This window comes from Aegilops tauschii, chromosome 3 (genome assembly GCF_002575655.3).
Source record: "Aegilops tauschii subsp. strangulata cultivar AL8/78 chromosome 3, Aet v6.0, whole genome shotgun sequence".
NCBI classification, from domain to species: domain Eukaryota; kingdom Viridiplantae; phylum Streptophyta; class Magnoliopsida; order Poales; family Poaceae; genus Aegilops; species Aegilops tauschii.
Genome location: NC_053037.3, coordinates 202,245,634 through 202,264,229, shown reverse-complemented (window position 1 = coordinate 202,264,229; position 18,596 = coordinate 202,245,634).

Here is an 18,596-nt window from a genome sequence, read left to right as displayed (position 1 = left end):
CCTTCGCGATGATCTTTCTTGGAACAAAAGCAATCCAGAAGAATTGGAGTTGAAGTCTGGAACTCTGCGAGGCGGCCACGAGGCAGGAGGGCGCGCCCAGGGGGTAGGCGTGCCCCCCACCCTCGTGGGCCCTGATACGTCTCCGTCGTATCTACTTTTCCAAACACTTTTGCCCTTGTTTTGGACTCTAACATGCATGATTTGAATGGAACTAACCCGGACTGACGCTGTTTTCTGCAGAATGGCCATGGTGTTATTTATGTGCAGAAACAAAAGTTCTCCGAATGACCTGAAACTCCATGGAGATTATTTTCTAAAATAATAAAAAATACTGGCGAAAGAATCAAGGCCAGGGGGCCCACACCCTGTCCACAAGGGTGGGGGGCGCGCCTGCCCCCCCGGGCGTGCCCCCCTTCCTCGTGGGCCCCCTGGAGCTCCACCGACCTCAACTCCAACTCCATATATTCGTGTTCGGGGAGAAAAAAATCAGAGAGAAAGATTCATCGCGTTTTACGATACGGAGCCGCCGCCAAGCCCTAAACTCTCTTGGGAGGGCTGATCTAGAGTCCGTTCGGGGCTCCGGAGAGGGGAATCCGTCACCGTCGTCATCATCAACCATCCTCCATCACCAATTTCATGATGCTCACCGCCGTGCGTGAGTAATTCCATTGTAGGCTTGCTGGACGGTGATGGGTTGGATGAGATTTATCATGTAATCGAGTTAGGGTTTGATCCCTAGTATCCACTATGTTCTGAGATTGATGTTGCTATGACTTTGCTATGCTTAATGCTTGTCACTAGGGCCCGAGTGCCATTATTTCAGATCTGAACCTATTATGTTTTCATGAATATATGTGAGTTCTTGATCCTATCTTGCAAGTCTATAGTCACCTACTATGTGTTATGATCCGGCAACCCAGAAGTGACAATAATCGGGACCACTCCCGGTGATGACCATAGTTTGAGGAGTTCATGTATTCACTATGTGTTAATGCTTTGGTCCGGTACTCTATTAAAAGGAGGCCTTAATATCCCTTAGTTTCCGCTAGGACCCCGCTGCCACGGGAGGGTAGGACAAAAGATGTCATGCAAGTTCTTTTCCATAAGCACGTATGACTATATTCAGAATAAATGCCTACATTGCATTGATGAATTGGAGCTAGTTCTGTGTCACCCTATGTTATGATTGTTACATGATGAACCACATCCGACAAATTCTCCATCACCGATCCAATGCCTACGAGCTTTTCACATATTGTTCTCCGCTTATTTACTTTTCCGTTGCTGCTGTTACAATCACTACAAAACCCAAAAATATTACTTTGGCTACCGTTACCGTTACTTCCATATTACTTTGCTACTAAATACTTTGCTGCAGATACTAAGTTATCCAGGTGTGGTTGAATTGACAACTCAACTGCTAATACTTGAGAATATTCTTTGGCTCCCCTTGTGTCGAATCAATAAATTTGGGTTGAATACACTACCCTCGAAAACTGTTGCGATCCCCTATACTTGTGGGTTATCAGGCCCCACGGAGCTCCACTGTCACGACCAATTTTTCAATAAAATATTTATTGAGAGACCAATCCCTTTTACGGACCAGTAAAGAAGAATTCCTTCTCACTGGTAGACAATATCTTGGTCACAGAAGAAAAGTACCAGGAGTACTGAATATAATACAAGGTTGAGCGGGGACTGCTCAACAATTTATTACATGCACGCCGAATAAACATAACGGCGGATAGGGTGGCATAACTACTAACTCACTATAACAACGGTGGTGGAAATATCACAGCGGAGCGGGTGATATGACTCCTGCAAACTACAGCTCTTCGAGCGTCGGGGAGAAGCTCGAGGAGGTTTATTGCGGGTGGCGGAAGCGTATATAATACAAGTGACCAATATCCAGGATCGCACAGGACTGACTGGGATTCCTCTAGGCGTCGGACTAACTATCAAACTCTTCATCCAAGAGATCGCCTTCGTCAACATCTGGCCAAATCAACAAGCCAGGTGAGTACTATGAAAGTACTCGCAAGACAGTTCGGACATAAGATATAACAAATGTAAACATGGAGCATATGAACAGATTAACAAGTGCGTTCAGACATAGAGACAATAATGCATGGGAAAATGATAGAGAAGTCGGGCGGTAGTCCTCCCGAAATCCCAAAATAAATACTGGGTGCCAAACGAGGGTCTGAATGACTCCTTGAGAGGAAACTGCAAGAATAATAATGCCGCAGTCGGGCGTCGGGGCGACACCACATATAGGGCTTATAACAGAAAAATAAAAGACAGTGCGTGCCACAGTCGGACGTCTGAGCGACATCACATAAAGAGCTCATATTGAAAGTAAGAGACAAACATGCCATAGCCGGACGTCTGAGCGACATCACATAAAGGGCTTATATTGAAAGTAAGAGACAAACATGCCACAGTCGGACGTCTGAGCGACATCACATAAAGGGCTTATATTGAAAGTAAGAGACAAACATGCCACAGTCGGACGTCTGAGCGACATCACATAAAGGGCTTATATTCATAACTTAGTAGCTCATGAATTTTTGAATCATATCAAGAGAATAATCAGACATGAGACAAACAACAGGGTTAGTCCATCCACAGGAATAACGTTCAGCCAAGATTACTACTCTGGCTCACTTACCGGAAAGAAGAATATACCACGAGGTTATGACATAGACATGGATACGCTGATCACGATACTTGACCTTGGATACGATGACTCGGAAGGATTTGACTCTGCAGAGTTTGTACTTTAACCACAGCCAACAGATTTCAGTAGTCACGGGGACTAGTTCCGTTTACGGTGTTTTGGAAGAAACACATCTAACCAGTACACACCCATTCAAAAATCCGAAGCCAGGAATCACCCTCGGCAACGTTCAAGAAAAACCTTGAGACGGGGAGGCTACAACCTCGCGTAGCATGGGATCAAATTTCTATACGCGCGCTCTAAGGGGTGCCCCCCTCTCGGTCCCAACCGGAAACACCCATGCCCCCTGACCGGATGACTGGCTTTAATCCAGGGCCATGGAACCATCATCCCGGCCCCTCTATTTGGTGTGTTCACGAAAAGAGGTTACCAACTTACTAAACCGCATTCTGGCAGAAAACAAGTGGTAGCACGGAAGGGGGAAGAACGATAACGTGACTCCGTCCGCGTTAACGTCGGGGATTATCGGATGACGCAAGGATGGCATGCTACAACAGTACCACCTTACTGCCCTTCATGTCACCACATGACTAGGCCATCTCTCATCAGAGATCACAGTAACTTTGGAACACACGGGTAGTTGCCTCACAAGCAACGAGATACTCACCGATACTCATATGCCACGCACAACCTTTCACGCAAACATGCAAAACACCTATCATATCAAAGGTTCAAACATGCTTTCCTGGTTCGGAGAAGTCGGAGTCTAGCTCGGCGAAGTTCGCGGCTCCGTCACCTCTTCCGGAACCTACGGTATAGCGAAAAGGCATACTAACGTGAAAACCAATGCGTGCATAAAAGTTGTTCCAAAATTTTTCCAAATAAATCCCATAAAAAACTAGACAAAATTATAAGACTGTCAGAAAAAGAATCACTCAAAAATCACTTCTTATTAAAAAGTTATAAGGGTTTCTGTCCAGGGACTCATCTGTAATGAAACAGAGAAGTTCTAGGGGCCTAACTGAGAAAACAGAAAACGGTTCGAAGAGAAACGCGCCAGCCCACAGAGAAGACGTACTCTGCCCGAAGGCGCCAACAGAAAACGCTTCGGGGGTGAAAGAAGAGAGGCTGACGTGGGGGTCCGCATGTCAGGTTTGAAAAACCTCGCCGGCGCCCGAAGGCTGCGGAGGTCGCCGGCGTCGAACCACGGCGAGTCAGGGAGATCGGAGTGTACCAAGAGTATCAGCGTGCCCTTCTGCGTCGGTGGGTGGTGGACTTGGGTGTCGGGGAGCACCGCGTCGACGGCGACACTTTCTCCGGCGGACGGCGGCTCGGGCGATGGTTGGGAACTCCGGTGGTGTGCTGCAAACTTCGAAATGAAGTGCGGGTCAGAAGGAGGGATGCACTAGGGAGCTACTGGCAAGAGATGGGAGGCAGAGGTGCACGCACGGGAGCGAATCGAGCTGGATCCCGTGGCGGGTCGCGGCGGCCGGAGTCGAGGAAGGGGACTCCCTCGGGGCTCTTCAAGTGGCTAGGCAGGGTCTTGGTGGAGTGCAGAGGTGGTGTGGGTACTAGCTGGAGCTCGGGGCCTCTATTTATAGGCGGCTCGAGGGGGTGGCCGTGAACGGGGTTGCTCCGGCGAGCAATTACGGCGAGGCAGCGGCTTGGCAAGGAGTTTAGGTGGCCAGGCAGCATCAGTGAGGTGTACTGGTGCCGTTCCCCCGCTAGTCCTGGTCGGTCTTGGCGTAATGGCGCCGGTCCACGGTGGGGTGGCCGCACGGGCACGACGGCGGTAGAGAGCACGCTCCGCGCCCAGCGGTTCACGACGAGGGTGGCAGCGCGCACTGGGGAGTGGAAGACCACGCGGCGATCTCCGGTGGCTTGGGCGACGCTGGGTGGCGCCGTCTGCGCTGCGCCTCTCTCTGGCGGCCGCAAAGCCACCGCTGGCGTCGGTCACGGGGTGGCGCACCTCCTCCAGCTTGTCGCCGAGGAAGGGATATTGGTTTGGGGGCAAAATTCAAAATAGAAAGGGTAGCTCCTTTGTAAATCTCCAAGAGCTAGAATAGAAGGCAGAAATTGTTTTGATAAGAAATAAATGGGAAAAATTTTATGGAGAGGTCCAACTTGCTGGATTTGGAGTAAATCATGATCCAAAGATGAGGAAAGGTTTATGAGAGTGGATTTGCACTAAGGTCATGGCAAGAGAGATTTGTTGAAAGGGACAAAGAATCATTCCAAAAGCCATAGGGCAATTTCAAAGGAATTTTCAAAAGGTATTTTTCCCAAGTGAAAAGCATTTTGGTTTGAGTCCAAAATAAAAAGAAAGAACCTCCAAGACCAAAATCAAGTCTTGGGTGAATCCAAATAAAACCCTTGCCATAAAAAAAATATTTTGAAAGGGAGGGTTCTTTTGAAGAAAAATTTAAAACACGTCCCTCAAGTCAAATAAATTTTTTGAAAAGGCCAAATAAAATTTTGGGTGTCACAACACCTACAACCATAGGAATAATCTCGTCCTCGAGATTTTAGCTGATCCTCGAATATATATGGATATTCTGCCTGAAGAAAATCTTCCCTTTCCCATGTAGCTTCATCCTCAGTGTGGTTGCTCCACTGAACTTTGAAAAACTTAGTTGTTTTCTGTCGGGTCCTCCGTTCAGACACTTCCAGTATCTTTACTGGCCTCTCTCTGTAGGTGATGTCTAGTTGTACATCAATGCTCTCATGAGATACATGCTTCTCCGGGTTACTTACACATCTTCTCAATTGTGAGACGTGGAATACGTCATGGACGTCTGACTGCTCCTTGGGTAGGTCTAGTTGGTAGGCTACCGTGCCTCTTCGTGCAATTATACAGAATGGTCCAATAAATCTTGGGGCTAGCTTCCCCTTAATTTTGAACCATTGCAGGCCCCTCATAGGAGACACTCGTAGGTATACGGAATCACCGGGATCAAAGCTGACCTCACGATGTTTTTGATCGTAGTAGCTCTTTTGTCGGCTCTGTGCTGTCTTGAGTCTGTCCCTGATCTGTTTAACTTTCTCCTCGGCCTCCTTGAGCATGTCTGGGCCGAAGATACGACTGTCACCTGTTTCTGACCAATTCAGTGGGGTACGACACCTCCGTCCATACAATGCTTCAAAGGGTGCCATTTGCAAGCTGGTTTGGTAACTGTTGTTGTAAGCAAACTCGGCATACGGCAAACTCTCTTCCCAACTGGATCCATAGGTGAGCACACAGGCTCTCAGCATATCCTCTAGGATTTGGTTCACACGTTCCGTTTGTCCATCGGTCTGAGGGTGGTACGCTGTACTGAAAGCTAGCTGCATGCCTAGAGCTTGTTGCAGGTGATCCCAAAATTTGGAGACAAATTGGGTGCCTCGGTCGGATATTATAGTCTTTGGGACTCCATGCAAACAAACTATACGAGAGAGATAAAGCTTGGCCAGCCTTTGTGTGGAGTAGGTAGTCTCCACAGGAATGAAATGAGCAACCTTGGTTAGTCGGTCTGTGATGACCCATATGGCGTCATTTCCGCGTTGGGATCGAGGTAGTCCGACAATGAAGTCCATTCCTATTTCATCCCATTTCCACTCCGGTATCCTGTTTGGCTGGAGTAGCCCTACTGGCTTTTGATGCTCGGCCTTGATGCGCTGACATGAATCGCAACAAGCAATAAATGTGGCTATATCCCTTTTCATACCGTGCCACCAAAATCTTTCCTGAATGTCCTTGTACATTTTGGTTCCTCCAGGGTGGATCGAGTATGGAGCGGTGTGGCTTTCGGTTAGGATTTCTTGCTTGAGTTCCTCAATGTTAGGTACGCAAAGTCTGTCTCCGTACCATAATATTCCTTCACTGTCTGTGACGAACTCTGAAGCCTTACCAAGGTTCATTTTCTTTCTTATACCTTCGATGCTGGGATGTCCCTGTTGAGCCTTCTTAATACTTTCCACTAGGGTGGGTTTTATCTCCAGATTTGATATGGTGCCCTCAGAGACTAACACCATGTTGAGCCTAGCGAACTCTTGCTGAAACTCAGGTCTCAAGTTTTGTGGACCGTTGTTGTCCGGGCTGGGGTTTCGACTAAGGGCATCGGCCACTACATTTGCTTTCCCTGGTTGGTAGTGAATACCGACATCATAGTCCTTGACCAATTCCAACCAGCGTCGTTGGCGTAAGTTTAGCTCTGGTTGAGTGAAAATATATTTAAGGCTCTTATGGTCCATATATATTTCACAGCGATTTCCCAACAGAAAGTGCCTCCACTCCTTGAGTGCATGTATGACTGCTGCTAGCTCCAAGTCATGTGTTGGGTAATTTTCCTCATGTTTTCGCAACTGCCTGGAGGCATACGCGACAACTTTGCCATCCTGCATTAGTACACACCCGAGACCCTTTCGGGAGGCGTCACAATACACTTCAAAACTCTTGTGTATGTCTGGCACAGTTAAGACCGGTGCGGTTGTTAGTTTCTTCTTGATTTCTTGGAAGCTTTTCTCGCATGCTTCCGTCCATACAAATTTCTTGTCTTTCTTGAGCAACTCTGTTATTGGTTTTGCCACAGTGGAGAATCCTTCAATAAATCTTCTGTAATATCCGGCCATTCCCAGGAAACTCCGCACATCTGTCACGTTGGCGGGTGGCTTCCAGTCAAGTATGGCTTTGACTTTCTCTGGGTCTACGGCCACGCCTTCTTGGTTTAATATGTGGCCTAGGAAACCAACTTGTCTTAGCCAAAATTCACACTTGCTAAATTTGGCATACAACTGATGTTTCCTCAATTCTCCCAAAACAATTCTGAGATGCTCAGCATGCTCTTCCGGTGTCCTTGAGTAAACTAGAATATCGTCAATGAACACCACAACAAATTTGTCCATGAATTTCAAACACTTTGTTCATGAGGTGGACGAAATATGCGGGGGCGTTCGTTAGTCCAAAAGGCATCACTGTGAACTCATATAACCCATATCTGGAAGTGAATGCTGTCTTGGGGATATCTTCTGTCCGTACTTTCAATTGGTGATATCCCAATCTCAAATCAATTTTTGAGAACACCTTGGCTTGTGCGAGCTGGTCAAACAAATCATTTATCCGTGGCATCGGATATTTGTTTTTGATGGTGACCATATTGAGAGCTCGATAGTCTATACACAGTCTCAGGGTCCCATCCTTTTTCTTGGCGAATAATACTGGCGAACCCCATGGTGAGGAGCTGGCTCGAATAAATCCTTTGTCCAATAATTCCTTTATCTGCTTCTTCAACTCCACCAATTCTGAGGGTGCCATTCTATAAGGTTTCTTATAGATGGGAGCGGTGCCAGGTGCTAGTTCGATGCTGAACTCTATCTCTCGGTCTGGTGGCATGCCTGGTAGCTCTTCAGGAAATACGTCAGGGAACTTGCATACCACTGGAACTTTTCTCAGTTCTGAAATGTCCACTTTGTCTAGCTTTGGTTGCCGTGACCGTGGCCTTTCTCGTGCTGTAACCTTTATTGTCTTGCCGTGATGGTGAGTGAGAATCACGGTCCGATTGAAACAGTCAATGAATCCTTTGTTGGTGGTCAACCAGTCCATCCCTAAAATGACATCCAGTCCTTTATTTTCCAACACGATGAGATTTGCTTGGAACTGTAGTCCTTCGAATTCAATGATCACTCCTTGGCAGTAACTCTGAGCGATTTGCTTATTTCCGGGGGACTTGATGATCATAGATTTTTCCAAGGGAAGTATCGGAAAACCATGTTGCAAAACAAAACTCTTCGAAACGAACGAATGGGAAGCTCCAGAATCAAACAAAACCGTGGCAGGTACTGTGTTGACAGGGAACGTACCGAGCACGATGTCTGGGGCATTCTGTGCCTCTTCCCTGGTCACATGGTTCAGGTGACCCTTCATGTGGTTGTTGTTGGGATTGAAATTGTTGCGCTTGGGGGCTGGATTGTTTCCACCATTGTTCGGCTTGGGGGCCGAGTTCCTCGGTTTTGGGCACTGTTTAGCATAGTGCCCTTCTTCTCCACAAGCATAGCATGTGACCCCTAGATGGTACGTGAACTCCTTGTCCCTGGCATGAAACTGTCAGACGGGCCTTAGATCAGCAGTCGTGGATTTCCTTGCTCCTGTCCTTGGAACCTCAGTCTTGCTTCGGTTGTTGCGAGCAAGGGTCACCTTGTCCGTTTTCCGCTTACGGATATCCTCCAGGCTGCGGCGCTCATTCTCCAAGGTAATGGCCTTGTCAACCAGAGTTTTAAAATCCGGGAAAGTGTGTACCACCAGTTGGCATCTTAGAGCTGGTGCCAGGCCGTCCAGGAATTTTTCCATCTTCTTGTTCTCTGTCATGTGCTCGTCATAGGCATAACGAGATAGCTGGGTAAACTGACCGTTGTATTCTATCACTGACATGCCTCTTTGCTTGAGATCGTCAAATTCTCTCTTCTTGATTTTTATGATGCTCCTGGGGATGTGTGCCCCACGAAAGCCTTCCTTGAACTCTTCCCAGGTGATGTTGTGTTCACGGGGATCCATGTGTAGGAAGTTTTCCCACCATGCTGCAGCTGCTCTAGTAAGGTAGTGTGGTGCATAAAGCACCTTCTCATGATCTGAACACTGAGCAATAATCAGCTTCCTTTCGATGTCACGAAGCCAATCATCGGCTTCTAGCGGCCTATCGGTGTGAGCAAACATTGAAGGGCGAGTCTTCTGTAACTCAGATAACTTGGAATGTGGTTGATATGGTTCACGGTGGTTTCCCATATTGATGACGTGATTCATCATCTCTTGGTGTTGTTGCTGGCTTTGTTCGAAGAGACGGCATACTTGAGACAGGGCTGCTTCGCTGTCCTGTTGACTGGACTGACCCTGAGTGAAGTTGTTGCTAGTCTGTGTCCCATAAACTTCTTCTGGCTGATTGGGCATGGAACGAGTCCACGGACGAGACATTTTTCCAGTCTGGGGTATTATTTTGCAAAACTCATGAGAAGAACTGTGCGGCACAAGGAAAATCTTGCAAAGGCAAAAAAAACTTAAAAGACCTCAAGATTTTTCAAGAAAGCATAAACAATTTTGCATGGAGGCGAACTGCTTAACCCAAATCTTACACGCGAAAAGCAAACACACGATACAGCACTCAGGACGTGCGTACACAATCCTGACATGTTATTTAGACTAGCATACTCCTCCGGAAAGCAGTGAACACACTAATACAAACCAGCGTACAGATAAAACACATCATACAAGCAGACATAACGCGCGGCTACTCGGCGCTCTCAGTCAGAGATGGTGACGATGTCCTTTCCCTTGCCGAGGGCAAGACTCAGCGGTGCAGGAGATTCAACCTCCACCTCCTCTCTAGCAGGTTCCTGGCGCGTAGCACTGCGCTGTGGTGATGGTGCGGGGGCGACAGGCGGCAGTGCGGGTGCGGCAGGCGGTGCAGCTCTGACTGGAGTAGGAGCGATGACTCGGTCGAACTCCTCAGTGGTAGGCAGACAGCGAGCAGTGGCCAAAATGGCCGGTGCATAAGATGCTGAGGATGAGACGAATGTCAGAGGCGGTGTCGTGTGAAGAAGCTCCTTCCTGCAGGCAGGACCGCCCCGAACTAAGTCCATCCGGGCAGCCACAAGATCGTCCACGAGGTTGTCGAAAGAATCGTCCAGAGCCTTGAGATACTCCACAACCATCTCGATGGCTTCATCTCGCTCTCCCCGATGGCAGGCGAAAGCATAGTGACAAGTGTACGGCACATGGCATGGGAGGTAGCGGTAGCGACGAGTCTTCATCATAGGAAGGATATCCCGAAGGCGAGCTATCGCCTCACGGGCAGCCATCTGCATGGCATGCCTCTCCGTAGGCATGGCCCTTCCCACAAAACGGAAGTGGCGAGACGCAGAACGTCCTCCCTTGAATTGCACCACGGCTTGGTGCATAGACACGTCGTCGCTGAGGTTGTGCTGGTAAATCATGAACTCCGGGCGAGTCGCTAGCCCTATCGCGTGCTTGGTGATGGAGACGAGGAGTTTGACAAACCCCTCGGGCACGTTCGTGAACACTCGAGTCTCGCAGTTGCTGCCAGCCATCTACAAAAGTAGGCAAAAGTTCTGAGTAGTCATGTCATAAATTTGTGATGACCAACAGAAAATAGCTACAATTGCAAAATGCTGAAAAAGCACAAAAGACGCTAATAACCGATTAGCGATCACACCTAGTGGCTTCCTACAGTCAGCCTGGCTCTGATACCAAGCTTGTCACGACCGGTTTTTCAATAAAATATTTACTGAGAGACCAATCCCTTTTACGGACCAATAAATAAGAATTCCTTCTCACTGGTAGACAATATCTTGGTCACAGAAGAAAAGTACCAGGAGTACTGAATATAATACAAGGTTGAGCGGGGACTGCTCAACAATTTATTACATGCACGCCGAATAAACATAACGGCGGATAGGGTGGCATAACTACTAACTCACGATAACAACGGTGGTGGAAATATCACAGCGGAGCGGGTGATATGACTCCTGCAAACTACAGCTCTTCGAGCGTCAGGGAGAAGCTCGAGGAGGTCTATTGCGGGTGGCGGAAGCGTATATAATACAAGTGACCAATATCCAAGATCGCACAGGACTGACTGGGATTCCTCTAGGCGTCGGACTCACTATCAAACTCTTCATCCAAGAGATTGCCTTCGTCAACATCTGGCCAAATCAACAAGCCAGGTGAGTACTATGAAAGTACTCGCAAGACAGTTCGGACATAAGATATAACAAATGTAAACATGGAGCATATGAACATATTAACAAGTGCGTTCAGACATAGAGACAATAATGCATGGGAAAATGACAGAGAAGTCGGGCGGTAGTCCTCCCGAAATCCCAAAATAAATACTAGGTGCCAAACGAGGGTCTGAATGACTCCTCGAGAGGAAACTGCAAGAATAATAATGCCGCAGTCGGGCGTCGGGGCGACACCACATAAAGGGCTTATAACAGAAAAATAAAAGACAGTGCGTGCCACAGTCGGACGTCTGAGCGACATCACATAAAGGGCTCATATTGAAAGTAAGAGACAAACATGCCACAGTCGGACGTCTGAGCGACATCACATAAAGGGCTTATATTGAAAGTAAGAGACAAACATGCCACAGTCGGACGTCTGAGCGACATCACATAAAGGGCTTATATTGAAAGTAAGAGACAAACATGCCACAGTCGGACGTCTGAGCGACATCACAAAAAGGGCTTATATTCATAACTTAGTAGCTCATGAATTTTTGAATCATATCAAGAGAATAATCAGACATGAGACAAACAACAGGGTTAGTCCATCCACAGGAATAACGTTCAGCCAAGATTACTACTCTGGCTCACTTACCGGAAAGAAGAATATACCACGAGGTTATGACATAGACATGGATACGCTGATCACGATACTTGACCTTGGATACGATGACTCGGAAGGATTTGACTCTGCAGAGTTTGTACTTTAACCACAGCCAACGGATTTCAGTAGTCACGGGGACTAGTTCCGTTTACGGTGTTTTGGAAGAAACACATCTAACCAGTACACACCCATTCAACAATCCGAAGCCAGGAATCACCCTCGGCAACGTTCAAGAAAAACCTTGAGACGGGGAGGCTACAACCTCGCGTAGCATGGGATCAAATTTCTATACGCGCGCTCTAAGTGGTGCCCCCCTCTCGGTCCCAACCGGAAACACCCATGCCCCCTGACCGGATGACTGGCTTTAATCCAGGGCCATGGAACCATCATCCCGGCCCCTCTGTTTGGTGTGTACACGGAAAGAGGTTACTAACTTACTAAACCGCATTCTGGCAGACAACAAGTGGTAGCACGGAAGGGGGAAGAACGATAACGTGACTCCATCCGCGTTAACGTCGGGGATTATCGGATGACGCAAGGCTGGCATGCTACAACAGTACCACCTTACTACCGTTCATGTCACCACATGACTAGGCCATCTCTCATCAGAGATCACAGTAACTTTGGAACACACGGGTAGTTGCCTCACAAGCAACGAGATACTCACCGATACTCATATGCCACACACAACCTTTCACGCAAACATGCAAAACACCTATCATATCACAGTTTCAAACATGCTTGCCTGGTTCGGAGAAGTCGGAGTCTAGCTCGGCGAAGTTCGCGGCTCCGTCACCTCTTCCGGAACCTACGGTATAGCGAAAAGGCATACTAACGTGAAAACCAACGCGTGCATAAAAGTTGTTCCAAAAAATTTCCAAATAAATCCCATAAAAAACTAGACAAAATTATAAGACTGTCAGAAAAAGAGTCACTCAAAAATCACTTTTTATTAAAAAGTTATAAGGGTTTCTGTCCAGGGACTCATCTGTAATGAAACAGAGAAGTTCCAGGGGCCTAACTGAGAAAACAGAAAACGGTTCGAAGAGAAACGCGCCAGCCCACAGAGAAGACGTACTCTGCCCGAAGGCGCCAACAGAAAACGCTTCGGGGGTGAAAGAAGAGAGGCTGACGTGGGGGTCCACATGTCAGGTTTGAAAAACCTCGCCGGCGCCCGAAGGCTGCGGAGGTCGCCAGCGTCGAACCACGGCGAGTCAGGGAGATCGGAGTGTACCAAGAGTATTAGCGTGCCCTTCCGCGTCGGTGGGTGGTGGACTTGGGCGTCGGGGAGCTCCGCGTCAACGGCGACACTTTCTCCGGCGGACGGCGGCTCGGGCGATGGTGGGGAACTCCGGTGGTGTGCTGCAAACTTCGAAATGAAGTGCGGGTCAGAAGGAGGGATGCACTAGGGAGCTACTGGCAAGAGATGGGAGGCAGAGGTGCACGCACGGGAGCGAATCGAGCTGGATCCCGTGGCGGGTCGCGGCGGCCGGAGTCGAGGAAGGGGACTCCCTCGGGGCTCTTCAAGTGGCTAGGCAGGGTCTTGGTGGAGTGCAGAGGTGGTGTGGGTACTAGCTGGAGCTCGGGGCCTCTATTTATAGGCGGCTCGAGGGGGTGGCAAGCATCCAGGCGCTCGTGCGGTGCAGAGGACAAGGGGGAGGGGACAGGAAACACGGTGACGCCGGGCACTGGCGAGATCGACATTAGACACTGAAGAAAACGACAGTGATTCAGACACTGTTACCTGAATTTGACTGAACCTTATAGAAACAGTGTCCAGTAGGTGTTCGACGAAATGATTTGGTATGAAGAAAATTTTTCCTGGGGTTGGGACTTGGTGAGGTGACCTCTCAATGCACCCAGAGGCTGCCTGATTTTTCTCAGAATTTTTGGAGAAAGATTTGAATGAATTTCATCAAATTTGGCAAATCTGGTCCAAACTTGCAGCAAGTATAGTTTGAAAAGTTTGAACTGAAGGCCAGTGGATCTTCATGGATCTTGGTTGAGGGTTCAAAGTACTAGGAAGGGATATTGGTTTGGGGGCAAAATTCAAAATAGAAAGGGTAGCTCCTTTGTAAATCTCCAAGAGCTAGAATAGAAGGCAGAAATTGTTTTGATAAGAAATAAATGGGAAAAATTTTATGGAGAGGTCCAACTTGCTGGATTTGGAGTAAATCATGATCCAAAGATGAGGAAAGGTTTATGAGAGTGGATTTGCACTAAGGTCATGGCAAGAGAGATTTGTTGAAAGGGACAAAGAATCATTCCAAAAGCCATAGGGCAATTTCAAAGGAATTTTCAAAAGGCATTTTTCCCAAGTGAAAAGCATTTTGGTTTGAGTCCAAAATAAAAAGAAAGAATCTCCAAGACCAAAATCAAGTCTTGGGTGAATCCAAATAAAACCCTTGCCATTAAAAAAAATATTTTGAAAGGGAGGGTTCTTTTGAAGAAAATTTTAAAACACGTCCCTCAAGTCAAATAAATTTTTTGACAAGGCCAAATAAAATTTTGGGTGTCACAACACCTACCCCCTTAGGAATAATCTCGTCCTTGAGATTTTAGCTGATCCTCGAATATATATGGATATTCTCCCTGAAGAAAATCTTCCCTTTCCCATGTAGCTTCATCCTCAGTGTGGTTGCTCCACTGAACTTTGAAAAACTTAAAACACCTCCCTCGAGTCAAATAAAATTTTTGAAAAGGCCAAATAAAATTTTGGGTGTCACATCCACCGACATACTTCTTTCGCCTATATATACTATTATACCCTAAAAACATCATGGGGAGCCACGAAACCCCTTTTCCACAGCCGCAACCTTCTGTACCCGTGAGATCCCATCTTGGGGCTTTTTCCGGCGATCTGCCGGAGGGGGAATCGATCACTGAGGGCTTCTACATCAACACCATAGCCTGTCCGATGATGTGTGAGTAGTTTACCACAGACCTTCGGGTCCATCGTTATTAGCTAGATGGCTTCTTCTCTCTCTCTATCTTTGGTTCTCAATACAAAGTTCTCCTCGATGTTCTTGGAGATCCATTTGATGTAATACTCTTTTGCGGTGTGTTTGCCGAGATCCGACGAATTGTGGATTTATGATCAAGTTTATCTATGAATAATATTTGGTTCTTCTCTGAATTCTTATATGCATGATTTGATATCTTCGCGAGTCTCTTCGAATTATCGGTTTAGTTTGCCCTACTAGATTGATCTTTCTTGCAATGGGAGAAGTGTGTAGCTTTGGGTTCAATCTTGCGGTGTCCTTTCCCAGTGACAGTAGAGGCGGCAAGGCACGTATTGTATTGTTGCCATCGAGGATAAAAAGATGGGGTATATATCATTTTGCTTGATTTTATCCCTCTACATCATGTCATCTTGCCTAATGCGTTACTCTGTTCTTATGAACTTAATACTCTAGGTGCATGCTGGATAGTGGTCGATGTGTGGAGTAATAGTAGTAGATGCAGAATCGTTTCGCTCTACTTGACACAGACGTGATGCCTATATTCATGATCATGCCTAGATATTGTCATAATTATGCGCTTTTCTATCAATTGCTTGGCAGTAATTTGTTCACCCACCGTAATATATGCTATCTTGAGAGAAGCCACTAGTGAAACCTATGCCCCCCGGGTCTCTTTCTTATTATATTGCATCTCTTTTATTTACATCACATCTCGTTTACTATTTTTTCATCTTTACTTTTCAATCTATACAACAAAAATACCAAAAATATTTATCTTACTATCTTTATCAGATCTCACTTTTGCGAGTGACCATGAAGGGATTGACAACCCCTTTATCGCGTTGGTTGCGAGGTTCTTGATTGTTTGTGCAGGTACTAGGTGACTTGCGTGTTATCTCATACTGGATTGATACCTTAGTTCTCAAAAACTTAGGGAAATACTTACACTACTTTGCTGCATCACCCTTTCCTCTTCAAGGGAATACCAACGCATGCTCAAGAGGTAGCAAGAAGGATTTCTGGCGCCATTGCCGGGGAGGTTTACGCCAAGTCAAGTCAAGATTTGATCTCCCGTCAACTTGCCAATTTCTAGCGCTGTTGCCGGGGAGATCTACGCCAAGTAAAAACATACCAAGTACCCATCATAAACTCTTCTCCCTCGCATTACATTATTTGCCATTCGCCTCTCGTTTTCCTCTCCCCCACTTCTAAAATGATTTTCGAAAACCTTTGCCTTTCCTTCGCCTTTTTCCCGGATGTCTTTTTGTTTGTGTTTCCATGGGCCTTCTATTTGCTTGCATCTTTGCTTGCTAAAAATCTATTGATATGTATCCACTTAAAGTGTTCTACTTGGATCATCTTCGATCTATATGTGCTCGTGCTGAAACCCCAACTAGTTTAGTTGTGGGAAAATCTTTAGACGAGCATGCTCATTTTGTGCATCATCGTTTGTCTGAAAAGGGGAAGCTCTTATGGTATCAAATAAATAGTTTGCTATGCTATGCTTGAAATCTTTGTGAAATTTATGATTTTACTTGTTGCTCTAAGAACCCTAAAAACACCTTCCCTACATATGTGAGTTTAATGATAATGAAATCTTATCTTCTTATGAAAAGGGTATTTATAGTTACTATTCTATCGACCAAATTGAAGAATTTATTGTTTTTAAGGGTGCTCATGAAGTTGCTTCTTTGATTGAAAAGTATGATATTACTCTCTACAAATCTGAAAATTCCGACATACTTAAATATTGCTATGAAAACTATGCTCATAATGCCTATGTTAAGGAATTTATTGAGAGAATGACCGTTGCTTTGGAAGAAAATAATGATATGCATGAATCTATAGATAATTATGATTCCGATGATTTGATTGAAATATCCCTTGATGAACATGATGCTTGCTATTCTTATGGCCATGATGCCAATATTTATGGAGATGAATTTGCTATAGTTCCTTATGTTAAACATGAGATTATTGCTATTGCACCCATACTTGATAGTTCCTTGAATAAAAAGCATGATTGTAATGATTTTACTATAAATTCTCTTGATGTCAATTGTGCTAATAATATGCAAAACCCTAAGCTTGGGTATGCTAGTTTTGCTATGTCTACTACTTGTTGCAATGATCATGATTGGGGTGATTCTTCTTATGATCTTCAAAATTTATTTAAGCCCCATGATGAATATGAGATTGATAATAGTGTTTGCAATAATATTTAAAGTGGGTTTGGAAGAGTGTCAACTTTAGATCCCACATATTTGGAGAATGTTCAATCTTATGGTATTTTTGATCAAAGTTGGTTTGGAGAGGTCATGACTTTAGTTAATGATAATCCCACTATTTTGGAAGAGTGTCAACTTCGCATGCATGTGGATCGTGTTGAGAATATGTTATGTGATAAATATTTTGTTGAATTTGCCTATGATCCTACATGTAATTATTATGAGAGAGGAAAATATGGTTGTAGAAATTTTTATCTTACTAAATTACCTCTCGTCATGTTGAGATTGCTATCGTCTCTTTCTTCTTGCTTGCATATGCTAATTTTTGCTTGCTATGATAATTTGTTTGCTTATAAAATACCTACGCATAGGAAGTATGTTAGACTTAGATGTGTTTATCATGTGTTCTATAATGCTCTCTTTGTGCTTTAATTCTTGTCTTTGATGTGAGCATCATTAAAATTATCAATGCCTAGCTAGGGGCGTTAAACAATAGCGCTTGGTTGGAGGCAACCCAATTTTATTTTTGTTCTTTGCTTTTTGTTCCTGTTTAGTAATAAATAATTCATCTATCCTCTGGTTAGATGTGGTTTTATGTTTTAATTGGTGTTTGTGCCAAGTAGAACCTTTCGGAAGCCATGGGTGAAGTCTTTGCAATCTTGCTGTAAAAAACAGAAACTTTTGCGCTCACGAGATTAGATGCAATTTTTTACCGGAGAGAGATTTTAGGTTTACTCTTTTTGCATATGATTAATAGACAAATTCCTCACGTCCACCAATTTATTTCAGAATTTTTGTAGTTCCAGAAGTATTCGTTTCATACAGATTTCTACAGATTGTTCTGTTTTGACAGATTCTGTTTTTCGTGTGTTGTTTGCTTATTTTAATGAATCTATGAGTAGTAACAGGGGGTATGAACCATAGAGAAGTTGGAATACAGTAGGTTTAACACCAATATAAATAAAGAATGAGTTCATTACATTACTTTAAAGTGGTGGTTTGTTTTCTTATACTAACGGAGCTCATGAGATTTTCTGTTAAGTTTTGTGTTGTGAAGTTTTCAAGTTTTTGGGTAAAGATTTGATGGATTTTGGAATAAGGAGTGGCAAGAGCCTAAGCTTGGGGATGCCCAAGGCACCCCAAGTTAAAATTCAAGGACAACCAAAAGCCTAAGCTTGGGGATGCCCCGGAAGGCATCCCCTCTTTCGTCTTCGTCTATCGGTAACTTTACTTGAGGCTATATTTTTATTCACCACATGATATGTGTTTTGCTTGGAGCGTCTTGTATGATTTGAGTCTTTGATTTTTAGTTTACCACAATCATCCTTTACCACAATATGGATTTCGCAAAA